At 41.5% G+C, this 14,271-nt stretch overlaps 1 long non-coding RNA gene across 2 annotated transcripts in view; it reads left to right on the top strand.

Annotated features, from left to right (window-relative positions):
• LOC134336734 (uncharacterized) overlaps positions 1 to 14,271 on the top strand; it is a 445,998-nt gene that overhangs the window by 122,780 nt on the left and 308,947 nt on the right. The gene's annotated exons all lie outside the window — the stretch shown is intronic.

The raw sequence follows: 14,271 nt of genomic DNA, 5'->3' as shown, positions 1-14,271 counted from the left end.
CTAAGGTAATAAGCTGTTTCCAATCCTGGTGACATAACTTCATTCTTAACAAATGATACTGGTGACCGTGGTAAAATTGAGTCTTTCTTATTTCCTTTTATTCTGATCCTTTGACAAGTAGTGGGCTAGACCCTTGTTGAAATTAGATTCTGAATATTCTGCACATGTCACATTGTTCTGGCAGGTACAATTTATATAAATTATAATTCATGTTTGTGATACTGCTGATGTAAATACTGCAATTAATATTTAGCCTTTAAGGTCTTGCTGTGAGATTGCCTATAAATTTCAGGTAATAGGATTCTGAATACCATGTCAGTCACTGTTGCTCAAATTGATTGATGCTTTATGTGTATAGAAAAACACTTCATTCACTGCATAGAAAAACACTTCAGTCACTGTGATTCTTGCTGCAAATGTTGGCGATGTCATAGGATTATAAGAGAGTCATTTTGTCAGATATTCCTTATATTTTTGGTACTGCTTATTTTCAAATAAAATTATTCCCAGATTATCAGTTTTGCTATTGTTTATTTTCCATTTATATTTCTTAATTTATTTTTGGCTGGTAATTTGTATTGGAAGCTCTTGCATTAGATTGAATAGACGGATATAAATGTATTTTTTTTTTGTTTCTATTTTAATAGAGGTCTTACTTTGGCAAATTAAGTGTAGAATATTCTCTGCCTAGCTTTGACTGAATCAGCTGAAAATCCGTAGAGTGGTTTCATAGCATTAAAATGAATTTCACTTTAATGTCAATTTTTTAGCCTGGATTGTTAAGTCTAGAAATTGGATTGTGGAGTGTTTTCTTTTTCAGTTGTGATCCAAAATCAATTTTACTTGGATCAAACAACATTAGCAATCATTTCTCAGTAAATAAGGTTTATAGAAATATTGGACTGCACAATAATGTTTGTAATCCACACTATAGCATCTGGAACACACCTTATGATGTCAAGTTTAGGAATTCATATTTCAGCCCACACTAATATAATTCAACAAACCATGCAATTACTGTCATGAAGACGGTCAGCAACTTTAAATTCCATAGTGTCATCATTTCGGAGGATCTGTCTCGGGTCCAGCACATAAGTTTGTCATTATGAAGAAAGCACAGCAACACCTCTACTTTCTCAAAGTTTGTGACGATTCGGCATGTCATCTAAAACTTTGACAAACTTCTATAGATGTGCGGTGGAGGGTATATTGACTGGTTGTATGGAAACACCAATGCTCTTGAATGGAAAAGCCTATACAGAGCAGTGGATACAGCCCAGTCCGTCATGGGTAAAACCCGCCTCACCATTGAGCGCATCTATATAGAGTGCTGTCACAGGAAAGAAGCATCCATCTTCAGGGAGCATGCAGGCCATGCGCTCTTCTCGCTACTGCCATCACAAAGAAGGTACAGGAGCCTCAAGACTCATACCACCAAGTTCACAAACAGTTATTATCCCTCAACCAACTACATAAGGTCATCTCCGTCCTAAACAGATATACTGTTTTGGATACTGTTGGGGGAGATGTCTCATCAGGGGAAGGCAGCAGCAGCCGAGTTCATGGCACCTTGGGTGGCTCTGCGGCACAGGAGGCAAGGGAAAGGAGTGGGAGAGCTATAGTGATAGGGGATTCGATTGTAAGGGGAATAGATAGGCGTTTCTGCGGTCGCAAACGAGACTCCAGGAGGGTATGTTGCCTCCCTGGTGCAAGGGTCAAGGATGTCTCTGAGTGGCTGCAGGACATTCTGGAGTGGGAGGGTGAACAGCCAGTGGTCGTGGTGCACATAGGTACCAACGATATAGGTAAAAAATGGGATGAGGTCCTACAAGGTAAATTTAGGGAGTTAGGAGATAAACTAAAAAGTTGGACCACAAAGGTAATAATCTCTGGATTACTACCAGTGCCACGTGCTAGTCAGAGTAGAAATAGGAGGATATTTCAGATGAATATGTGGCTTGAAAAATGGAGCAAGCGGGAAGGATTCAAATTTCTGGGGCATTGGAACCAGTTCTGGGGGAGGTGGGACCAGTACAAACAGGACGGTCTGCACCTGGGCTGGACTGGAACCAATGTCCTAGGGGGAGCATTTTCTACTGTTGTTCAGAAGGATTTAAACTAATGTTGCAGGGGGATGGGAACAAGTGCAGAGAGACAGAGGGGTGTAAAATAAGGGTAGAAGCAAAAAATAGTAAGGTGAAAAGTAAAAGTGGCAGGCAGGCTAATCCAGGGCTAGCATCAAAAAGGGCCACTTTTCAACGTAATTGTATAAGGGCAAAGAGTGCTGTAAAAACAAGCCTAAAGGCTTTGTGTCAATGCAAGGAGCATTCTTAACAAGGTGGATGAATTGAATGTGCAGATAGTTATTAATGAATATGATATAGTTGGGATCACAGAGACATGGCTCCAGGGTGACCAAGGATGGGAGCTCAACATCCAGGGATATTCAATATTCAGGAGGGATAGACAGGAAACTCATTCGTAAGGCCAGTGATGTTGTGGGGATGGAACTGGACTCTCTCACGGTGGTGTCTGAAAAGAGGATGCTGTCTAAGTTGCATGCCATCTTGGTCAATGCCTCCCATCCACTACATAATGTACTGGGTGGGCACAGGAGTACCTTCAGCCAGAGACTCATTCCTCCGAGATGCAGCACAGAGCGTCATGGGAAGTCATTCCTGCCTGTGGCCATCAAACTTTACAACTCCTCCCTTGGAGGGTCAGACACCCTGAGCCGATTGGCTGGTCCTGGATTTATTTCATAATTTACTGGCATAATTTACTTATTACTATTTAACTATTTATTACTATTTTCTACTGCTATTCTATTACTATTATTATTTCTATGACCATTCCTATTTACTAATAGTAATATTACTATTACTATTTCTATTACTATTTATTATTTACGGTGCAACTGTAACGAAAACCAATTTCCCCCGAGATCAATAATGTATAACTATGACTATGACTATGACTATGAAAGAAAAGGAGGTGGGGTAGCATTGCTGGTTAAAGATGAGATTAACGCAATAGAAAGGAAGGACATTAGCCTGGAGGATGTGGAATCGATATGGGTAGAGCTGCATAACATTAAGGGGCAGAAAACGCTGGTGGGAGTTGTGTATAGGCCACCTAACAGTAGTAGTGAGGTTGGGGATGGCATTAAGCAGGAAATTAGAAATGTGTGCAATAAAGGAACAGCAATTATAATGGGTGACTTCAATCTACATATAGATTGGGTGAATCAACTTGGTAAGGGTGCTGAGGAAGAGGATTTCTTGGAATGTATGTGGGATGGTTTTCTGAACCAACATGTCGAGGAATCAACTAGAGAGCAGGCCATTCTAGACTGGGTATTGAGCAATGAGGAAGGGTTAGTTAGCAATCTTGTCGTGCGAGGCCCCTTGTATAAGAGTGACCATAATATGGTGGAATTCTTCATTAAGATGGAGAGTGACATAGTTAATTCAGAAACAAAGGTTCTGAACTTAAGGGTAACTTTGAAGGTATGAGACGTGAATTAGCTAAGATAGACTGGCAAATGATACTTAAAGGGTTGACAGTGGATATGCAATGGCAAGCATTTAAAGATCGCATGGATGAACTACAACAATTGTTCATCCCAGTTTGGCAAAAGAATAAACCAGGGAAGGTAGTGCACCCGTGGCTGACAAGGGAAATTAGGGATAGTATCAATTCCAAAGAAGAAACATACAAATTAGCCAGAAAAAGCTGCACACCTGAGGACTGGGAGAAATTCAGAGTCCAGCAGAGGAGGACAAAGGGCTTAATTAGGAAAAGGAAAAAAGATTATGAGAGAAAGCTGGCAGGGAACATAAAAACTGACTGTAAAAGCTTTTATAGATACGTGAAAAGAAAAAGATTGGTTAAGACAAATGTAGGTCTCTTACAGTCAGAAGCAGGTGAATTGATCATGGGGAACAAGGACATGGCAGACCAATTGAAAAACTACTTTGGTTCTGTCTTCACTAAGGAGGACATAAGTAATCTTCCGGAAATAATAGGGGACCGAGGGTCTAGTGAGATAGAGTAACTGAGGAAAATACATGTTAGTTGGGAAGTGGTGTTAGGTAAATTGAAGGGATTAAAGGCAGATAAATCTCCAGGGCCAGATGGTCTGCATCCCAGAGTGCTTAAGGAAGTAGCCCAAGAAATAGTGGATGCATTATTGATAAGTTTTCAAAACTCTTTAGATTCTGGATTAGTTCCTGAGGATTGGAGGGAGAGAAAAACCGCGGAATTATAGACCAGTTAGCCTAACATCGGTTGTGGGGAAAATGCTAGAGTCAGTTATCAAAGATGTGATAACAGCACATTTGGAAAGCGGTGAAATCATCGGATAAAGTCAGCATGTATTTGTGAAAGGAAAATCATGTCTGACGAATCTTATAGAATTTTTTGAGGATGTAACTAGTAGAGTGGATAGGGGAGAACCAGTGGATGTGGTATATTTGGATTTTCAAAAGGCTTTTGACAAGGTCACACACAGGAGATTACTCAAAGCACACAGTATTCGGGGTATGATATTGATGTGGATGGAGAATTGGTTAGCAGAAAGGAAGCAAAGAGTGGGAATAAACGGGACCTTTTCAGAATGGCAGGCAGTGACTAGTGGGGTACCGCAAGGCTCAGTGCTAGGACCCCAGTTGTTTACAATATATATTAATGATTTAGACAAGGGAATTAAATGCAGCATCTCCAAGTTTGCGGATGATATGAAGCTGGGCGGCAGTGTTAGCTGTGAGGAGAATGCAGGGTGACTTGGATAGGTTAGGTGAGTGGGCAAATTCATGGCAGATGCAATTTAATGTGGATAAATGTGAGGTTATCCACTTTGGTGGCAAGAACAGGAAAACAGATTATTATCTGAATGGTGGTCGATTAGGAAAAGGGGAGGTGCAATGAGACCTGGGTGTCATTATACACCAGTCATTGAAATTGGGCATGCAGGTACAGCAGGCGGTGAAAAAGGTGAATGGTATGTTGGCATTTATAGCAAGAGGATTCGAGTACAGGAGCAGGGAGGTTCTACTGCAGTTGTACAAGGCCTTGATCAGGCCACACCTGGAGTATTGTGTGCAGTTTTGGTCCCCTAATCTGAGGAAAGACATTATTGCCATAGAGGGAGTACAAAGAATGTTCACCAGATTGATTCCTGGAATGGCAGGACTTTCATATGATGAAAGACTGGATCGACGAGCCTTATACTCTCTAGAATTTAGAAGATTGAGTGGGGATCTTATTGAAACGTATAAAATTCTAAAGGGATTGGACAGGCTAGATGCAGGAAGGTTATTCCTGATGTTGGAGAAGTCCAGAACGAGAGGTCACAGTTTAAGGATAAAGGGGAAGCCTTTTAGGACCGAGATGAGGAAAGACTTCACACATAGAGTGGCGAATCTGTGGAATTCTCTGTCACAGGAAACAGTTGAAGCCAGTTCACTGGTTATATTTAAGAGGGAGTTAGAGATGGCCCTTGTGACTGAAGGGATCGGGGGTATGAGAGAAAGCAGGTACAGGGTTCTGAGTTGGATGATCAGCCATGATCATACTGAATGGCGGTGCAGGCTCGAAGGGCTGAATGGCCTACTCCTGCACCTATTTTCTATGTTTCTAACCATCGGGCTCTTGAACCAGAAGGGATAACATCACTTATCTTCACTCACCCCACACTGATTTGTTCCCACAACCTATGGACTCACTTTCAAGGACTCTTCATCGCATGTCCTGAATAAATAATTAAATACACCTCCACCCATTTATTATTTCCTCCTTTTTTCCTTGTATTTTCAGTTTGCTGTCTTTTGCAGATTTGTTGTCCTGTTGGGTGTGGCCTTTCATTGATTCTATCGTGTTTCCTTTATTTATTGTGAATGCCTGCAAGAAAATAAATCTCATATGGTGATATATGTACTTTGATAATAAACTTACTTTGAACTTTGTAATCAATGGAGGGGAGCAGTATATTATGTGCTCACTTTACTTGCAGTTTAAAGGGGCACTCAGCTAACAATGGTCGTCGACCTCAGTAGAGAGCTTCAGAGCTGACAGTGAACTGCCAAAACATCCCACAAAGTCCCCAGTGTGATCACTCAAGCAGTGATTGTTCTTTGTAGTATGAGATATCTTCAATAATTATGTGAGTCAAAGAATATTGAGCAGGCAAGCTATGCTTTAATTATTCATGAGGCTTGTTTGACCACAGCTTGGATGTTCTGTACGACTCTAATCACCACATTATAGGAAGGATGTGATTAAAAAAACATTTAGCTACGAGGTGAAATTGGGTAGATTGGGCTTATTTGGAATCGAGGAGACTGAGGTGAGACCTGGTGCAGGTGCATAAAGTCAGCAGGAATTTAAATAGAGTAAATAGATATCCACCGTGGTGGAAGAGTCAGAAACCAGTGGTCATAATTTTAAAATAATTGAAAGTGCAGGTGTACAGATTCAAGAAGGCAACAGCCATCATCGGAGATTCCCACCTTTCAACTCATACTGCCTTTTTGTAGCTACCATCGGGCAGGAAGTACAGAAGTTTGAAATTCTACACTTGCAAGTTTGAAATTCTACACTTGCAAGTTTGAGACAGCTTCTTCTCTTCAACCATTCAGTTCTTGAAATAGCAGGCAAAACCCTAATTACTACAGTTTAGCAACATCATGACTACTTAGATTCCTTTGCATTGAAACCAGACTTTCTGATTATGCACTTACTTGTAAAAATTGTGTATAATTTATGTTTAATGTATGTTTAGTTGTACCATATTTTATAGGATACTACCTGCCTGTAATGCTGCTGCAGGTACGTTAGTCATTGCACATGTGCAGTCATGTACTTGGGCATAGACAATATAATTGACTATGACTTGTAAAGCATAATATGAGAGAATTATGGATCATCTGGGGTCTCCCAGCTGATCATTAATGGCTTTGCTTGGTATTAATGATTAGAACATGGAGGCAGTTGCGTGGTTAAATCTGGGGTCCTTTTGCGTCTGGCTTAAGAGGAGCATCTAATTGTCACGGAGATCTTCACTGCTCACTTGCGATTTCTGCACTTCTCAGTTGAGTGATGAGGTGGTGATGTTCGGAGGGATATCTCACTGGTAGCTTCCACTGTTCTGCTGCTCTTATCAGTCCTACTACTCTTTAACCTTTTATGGCCCTCGGGCCTCAAATTTATTTGCTGTTGCTGTTGGAGATCTCTTTCTGCCTGAATGTTGCAGTATATGTATTATGCAGCACATTTGATGAAATCTCCTTAGGAAACAGCAATCCAAAGAAATCAGTGACATTGACCAAATGTTTTATTTCATTCTGCTACCTTGCTTTAATTTTTCAGCCTCTGTTAGGCGTCCTTCCCTTGCAATTTATCTGGTGGATCATGAGATGGGAATAAACTTCGCATTGAGTTTTAATGTCAGTAATTGCCAGTATGAAGTGACCTTTGCAATCGTGTACTTCACTATAGTAGGGCAGTTTCTTTTAATGTAAAGGCATCACTAGACTGCGTAAAAGGAAGAGACCATTCAGCCTTACTTTTCTATTCAATAAAGTAATGGAGGATTCTTTCTTTTACCTCAACATCATTTTCCTGCGCAAGCTCTGGTATGAGGAGCTACTGTACAGAATCGAAATAAGCTGCAGAGAATTGTAATCCTAGTCAGCTTCGTCATTTGCATGAGCTACAGTAGTATCCAAGCCATCTTCAAGGAGCGGTGCCTCAAAAAGGCAGCATCCATCAATGAGGACCCCCATCACGCAGATCATGCCTTCTTCTCACTGCCTCCATCAGGAAGGAGGTTCAGAAGCCTGAAGGCACACACTCAATGATTTAGGAACAGCTGCTTCCCTTCTGCTGTCCGATTTCTGAATGGACATTGAACTCATGAACACTACCTTACTACTTTTTTCATACATATATTTTCTGTGTGTGTGTGTATATTTGTATACACACACACACACACACACACACACACACACACACAGGGAATAGTTTAAATCATTAAATTACTAGCTTAAATAATTTAACACAGCATTGTGGGCCGAAAGGCCTGTTCCTGTGCTGTTCTGTTCTCAAAAGCATAAATTAATATTCATGACATATATCTATTTATTTAACAAAACCCTAGCCTGTGGCAACCTTGATGCCCCGATAATATGTAGTATTGTTTTTTTCCCTTCTGCTGGAAGACTGCACCCTTTCAACAAGATAATCTTGAATAAACATTTTCCCAAGATGAATTGGCTTCAAACTACTGGCCCTGGACAGTCACTGGTATCTGGTTCCCATTAGTTTCACTCTTACTTTGGAGTCTGGTGTGTACTCATTCTGAACAGAACTGTGCTCATAAAAAATAGATGTGTGAATGCTAAAGGGCATCCCATAGTTCTTCCTGAAGAAAGGGGAGTTCATGCTTTGCAACCTCTGCTATTTAAGGAGTGCAATCTGCTCACCTGCGGTATTTGTAGAGAATATCTGCCTGCTGATATGCAGCGTACTTTTGGTTCTGGAGAGCCACAACTGTTTGTTAGAGCTGTAACCTGTTTGTGAATGACATCTTTCTGTCAAAGAGAACATTAGACTGCTTCCAGGTTACATATGGTTGTTTTGTCCAGGTGCTCCTGTGAGGTAAAGATAAGACCTCTTGTGAAATTAGGGTAAGACTGCAGGGAAGCAGAAAGAAATTGTGAAGCCTCCATCTTGGGTTCCACGGCAGCTTTCACCTGAATGAATAGTAGTTATGTGACAGGAATATTGCTGTGCGCATGCAAAAAAATGTGCATCAGTTCCAGAATGTGGACATAGAGTGGTAGAATATAGATATCCACTGCACAGAAACAGGTCTGTCATGCCGATCCATTAATCTGCCTAGCCCATCGACATGCACCCGGACTATAGCTCCCCCTTATCTGTCCTATCCAAATGTCTCTTAAGTGTTGAAACTGAACCTGAATCCACCACATGCTGTGCCAACCAGTACCACACTCTCGCCAGCTTCTGAGTGAAGAAGTTCCCCCTCATGTTCCCCTTAAGCATTTTACCTTTCATGTTTTCATTGTCCCATAACCTCTCGTTCTGGTCTCACCCAACCTCAGTGGAAGAAGCCTGCTTGCATTTTGCCTATCTATATTCATAATTTTATATACATCTATCAAATCTCTCTTCAATCTTCTACGTTCTAGGGAATAAAGTCCTAACCTATTAAACTATTCTCTATAACATAGGTCCTTAAGTCCTGGCAACATCCTTGTAAATTTTCTCTGCACTCTTTCAATCTTATTTACATCTTTCCTGTAGGTAGGTGACCAAAACTGCACATAAAACTCCAAATCAGACCTCACCAATGTCTTAAGCAATTTCAACATAGCATCCTAACTCCTTTACTCAATACATTGACTTATGAAGGCCAATGTACCAAAAGCTTTCTTTATGACCCTATCCACCTGTGATGCCACTTTCAAGGAATTATGGATCGGTATTCCCAGATCCCTCTGTTAAACCATACTCCTCAATGCCTCACTACTCCCCGTGTAAGTCTCACCCTGGTTGGTCCTCCTAAAGTGTGACACCTTACACTTGTCTGCATTAGATTCCATCTGCCATTTGTCCAGCTGGTCCATATCCCAATGCAAGTTTTGATGGTCTTACTCACTGTTCACTGCACCCCCCAAATCTTGGAGTTATCCGCAAATTTGCTGATTTATTTTACCACGTTATCATCCAGATAATTGATATACTATAGATGACAAACAATGGACCCAGCACCAATCAATGTGGCACACTAGTCACAGGCCTCCACTCAGGAGCAACCATTTACTACTACTCTCTGTCTTCTCCCACTAAGCCAATGTCTAATCCAATTTACTACCTCACCTTGAATGCCAAGCAACTGAACTGTCTTGACCAACCTCTCTCACGGAACCTTGTCAAAAGCCTTGCTGAAGTCCATGTAGACAACATCCACTGGCTTGCTTTCATCAACTTCTCTGGTAACTTCCTCAAAAAACTCTATAAGATTGGTTAGACTTGCAATGCACAAAACTATGCTGGCTATCCCTAATCAGTCCCTGTAGGACGTGATCTATTGGCTTCTGATAATTGCCTGTGAAACTATAGTGATAGACTCCTCCATGGCCATTTCATTTATTCAGGCTGCTCTGACAATTCTGGGTATGCTTCTGCATTGCTTTGTTAGAAAGGCATCCCATTGTGTTCTGTAGTTGAATTCTCCCTGGTGGTATGAATGCTTTGACCCTTCCCCTACCTTAGATAGCTCCCAGGCTAGAATTTCTATGACTTAAAATAGACCACATTGTGCAGGTGCCTTGGTTATCTTCAGAAAGACAACATTTACTTTGCTTGTCCTTCATGATAATGAACCTTGTCAAAGGTGGTGGTGAGGGCTGTCAAGCATGAGTATGTAATTTGACATCATCATCCTTCATCTCTTACATCTGCATCATTGACACTGTACCCTGGTGTTCTGGAAATGGTAAGATTATTGAGCCTCTCCACATACCCTACAATAACATGACAGAAGAGTTCATTGAAACAGTGGTAAAAATGAAAGTAAAGATAAGGTAATGTTGATAGAGATCGTGCCAGCGAACAATGTGACCAGTGGCGACATCCTTCAGACAGTTCACCAAACTACTTCTTTTGCTTCGTCTTTCAAATGTAATTCTACTTCTAAGCTGCCTGTGATTGGAGCTTGTGATTTCTATTTCGATGGTGTGTTTTTGGGCCGATTGAGCAACCTGGTGCTTTGCTGTCTCCGCGGGTGTTCAAAGATTCAAAGCACATTTACTATCAAAGAATGTATAAATTACACACCTTGAAATTTTGTCTGCTGATAGGTAATCACAAAGCAAGAAACTCGAATAACCCAATTAAAAATAGACAAAAAAAAACAAAATTCACTGCACAGAGAAAAAGAGAGGGGGAGAAAAAGCATGTCACGCCATCGGTAGAGCTAGCCAACAACATTCTGAACCAGACTGAGTCCCAGATCTGCTCCCAGAGCAGCCAGAGTAGACCTAAGCTAATCCTCAGTCCCCAGTTTTCACACCAGCAGGGCAGAAATGCAGAACAGCCGGATCAGTTCACAACCTCTTCGCCGCGGAGAAAGGAATGAACATTCGTGGCAAAGCAAGCAAAATCAGCCTGACTCTTGCCTCCATACCTGACGCTCAGTTTCCAGTCTATCTAAGCTGATGTTTAAATTGTCTAAGCACCGAGTAGTACCACGTTCCAGGACCTGAATCTATAAGCCCAGTTGCCCAAAGCCGTTCTCAATCTCACCAAATTGGCTCGGTGCTTCGAGTGATCCAACCTTGCACCCAGGTTAGGTGGACAGACATTTGAAACTCTTCTGTGTCGACTCTTTTCCAGAATGCTCACCATCTCCTGCAATGATATCATCAAGTCTGTCTGCGAGCCGGGCAGCCCGAACACATTGTGCCTCGCAGTGCCCCAGCACGGCTCATCCCCTGACCAGCTTCAACTCCGCCTGCCTCCTCACTGCCTGCAGCGATAGTTCACCACTGTTAGCTTCATGAAGATGTTATAAGTAGTGATTTACCAGTAAGCTGTCGCACATCTATCGCCACAATAGGTCAACGGCAGATGCAGTCTCAATGGCTCTCCACATGGCTTTAGACCACCTGGACAACACAGACACCTATGTCAGGATGCTGTTCATCGACTATAGTTCAGCATTTAATACCACCATTCCCACAATCCTGATTGAGAAGTTGCAGAACCTGGGCCTCTGTATCTTCCTCTTCAATTGGATCCTCGACTTCCTAACCTGAAGACCACAGTCTCTGCAGATTGGTGATAACATATCCTCCTTGCTGATGATCAACATTGGTGCACCTTGGGTGTGTGGTTAGCCCATTGCTCTACTCTCTGTATACACATGACTGTGTGGCTAGCCATAGCTCAAATACCATCTACAAATTTGCTGACGATACAACCATTGTTGGTAGAATCTCAGGTGATGACGAGAGGGCGTACAGGAGTGGGATATGCCAACTAGTGGAGTGGTGCCGCAGCAACAACCTGGCACTCAACGTCAGTAAGACGAAAGCTGATTGTGGACTTCAGGAAGGCTAAGATGAAGGTGCACATACCATCCTCATAGAGGGATCAGAAGTGGAGAGAGTGAGCAGCTTCAAGTTCCTCAGTGTCAAGATCTCTGAGGATCTAACCTGGTCCCATCATATCGATGTACTCATAAAGGAGGCAAGACAGCAACTATACTTTATTAGGAGTTTGAAGAGATTTGGCATGTCAACAGATACACTCGAAAATTTCTATAGTTGTACCGTGGAGAGCATTCTGACAGGCTGCAGCACTGTCTGGTATGGAGGGGCTACTGCAAAGGACCGAAAGAAGCTGCAGAAGGTTGTATATCTAGTCAGCTCCATCTTGGGCACTAGCCTACAAAGTACCCAGGACTTCTTTAGGGAGCAGTGTCTCAGAAAGGCAGTGTCCATTATTAAAGACCTCCAGCACCCAGGGCATATCCTTTTGTCACTGTTACCATCAGGTGTGAGATACAGAAGCCTGAAGGCACACACTCAGCGATTCAGGAACAGCTTCTTCCCCCGCACCCCCCCTATCCGATTCCTGAATGGACGTTAAAGCTTTGGACACTACCTCACTTTTTTTTAATATACAGTATTTCTGTTTTTGCACATTTAAAAAAATCTATTTAATATACATAATTGATTTACTTGTTTATTTATTACTATGTTTTATTTTATTTATTTTTTATCTCTGTGCTAGATTATGTATTGCATTAAACTGCTGCTGCTAAGTTAACAAATTTCACGTCACATGCCGTTGATAATAAACCTGATTCTGATTCTGATCTTCAGTGGCGCCATCTTAAACTTGAAGTTGTTCTTTGAGGTTTGAGGGTGTTCGGTGAGTTTTGGAGCAGAGTATGTGGCTTGGAGGCCAAGAAGCCTGAAGATATGGTGAAAGCCCATGATCAACTCCATCTCTTGTCAATTAAACCATTGAGCAAGATTGAAATCAGTGAGGATGAGAGCGGATGTTCAGTGCCATCTGCCTGCATTTGACCTGTCTCCCTTTTGCTGCTAACAGAGGAAGTTGCCAGAGCCTTGGGTCTTGGGCAAGGTTTGATGGGTGAGGTTTGTGGACTGGAGTCATTTTTAGAGTTCTTGTTATATGTATTCTGGTTACTCTTTTTTTTTAATTGGTATTTTATGTGATTTTGCTTGGGGCAGATTAACTCTGCAGCCTTCAATCAATAAACAACACAGCTCTAAATAGACCCAAACTGAACATTCCTAGACTACTTCAGGGACTCTGTGTTTTGATGGTTAACTTTCTGTGCGTTAGCTTGTTTCTTTGCCATTTGCACGATTTGTTCTTTTTATGCTCGTTGGGTGTTTGATATTTTCTTTGAACGGGTTTCATGATGTTTCTTTGTTTTGTGGCTGTCTGCGGGATGATAAGTCTCGGGGTTCTACACTGTATAAATACTTCGATAATAAATGTACTTGGAATCTTTGAAGATTTGATTCAGTTCAAAGAGAATGGAGAAATCAGAATGGAACATTGTTAGCGAGCTTTGGAGACGGATTCTTTTGAGCCTCTGCTTGTGAGGAAGAGGGGAGGATTGTTTTGTCTAACCTGATATAGCTTTGTACTTGATAATGCCCAAATGTGTGAATGACATGCCTCTTAATCCTCACTATTTGAGCCCAAAGGAAGCAGATAGAGAATTCTCAATTAGAGAGTTGACCTCAGTGTGAACGAGGAAGTGGGTTGGAAAGTCAATGGTGGGGTAGGGAATGGTGTGTTTGAGGATGTGGATCAAACAACAGTGAGAGTGATATTTTTACATGTATCTTTAGATTAGCGTCTTTATGCTTTTATTCCAACTGCAATCACTCTTCAGTACCAGCCTTTATGTGTTGATGCTGTCTGGCTGCAATTGGAGTGCTCTGATTTCTGTACAGCAAATTGGTGGCAGCTGCTCTAAATTTAGTGTCTCCGGTGGGAGCTATACTGGTTATATTTAGTGCTTCTTCCTGGGTTTAAATTATAATTCCTGTTGATCAGATTTTCAGTCTTTTGTACGATGTCCAAATTCTACACTACAACAGAATGAAGTATAAATCAGCTAGCAAAATTCACACAGTCTAATTTCTTCATAAAGTAAGAATGCGCTTACATTTTTTCTATATTTCTTCTGAGGTCAGG

This window comes from Mobula hypostoma, chromosome 23, assembly GCF_963921235.1.
Source record: "Mobula hypostoma chromosome 23, sMobHyp1.1, whole genome shotgun sequence".
Lineage (NCBI taxonomy): Eukaryota > Metazoa > Chordata > Chondrichthyes > Myliobatiformes > Myliobatidae > Mobula > Mobula hypostoma.
This window is presented reverse-complemented; position numbering and strand designations above follow the sequence as displayed.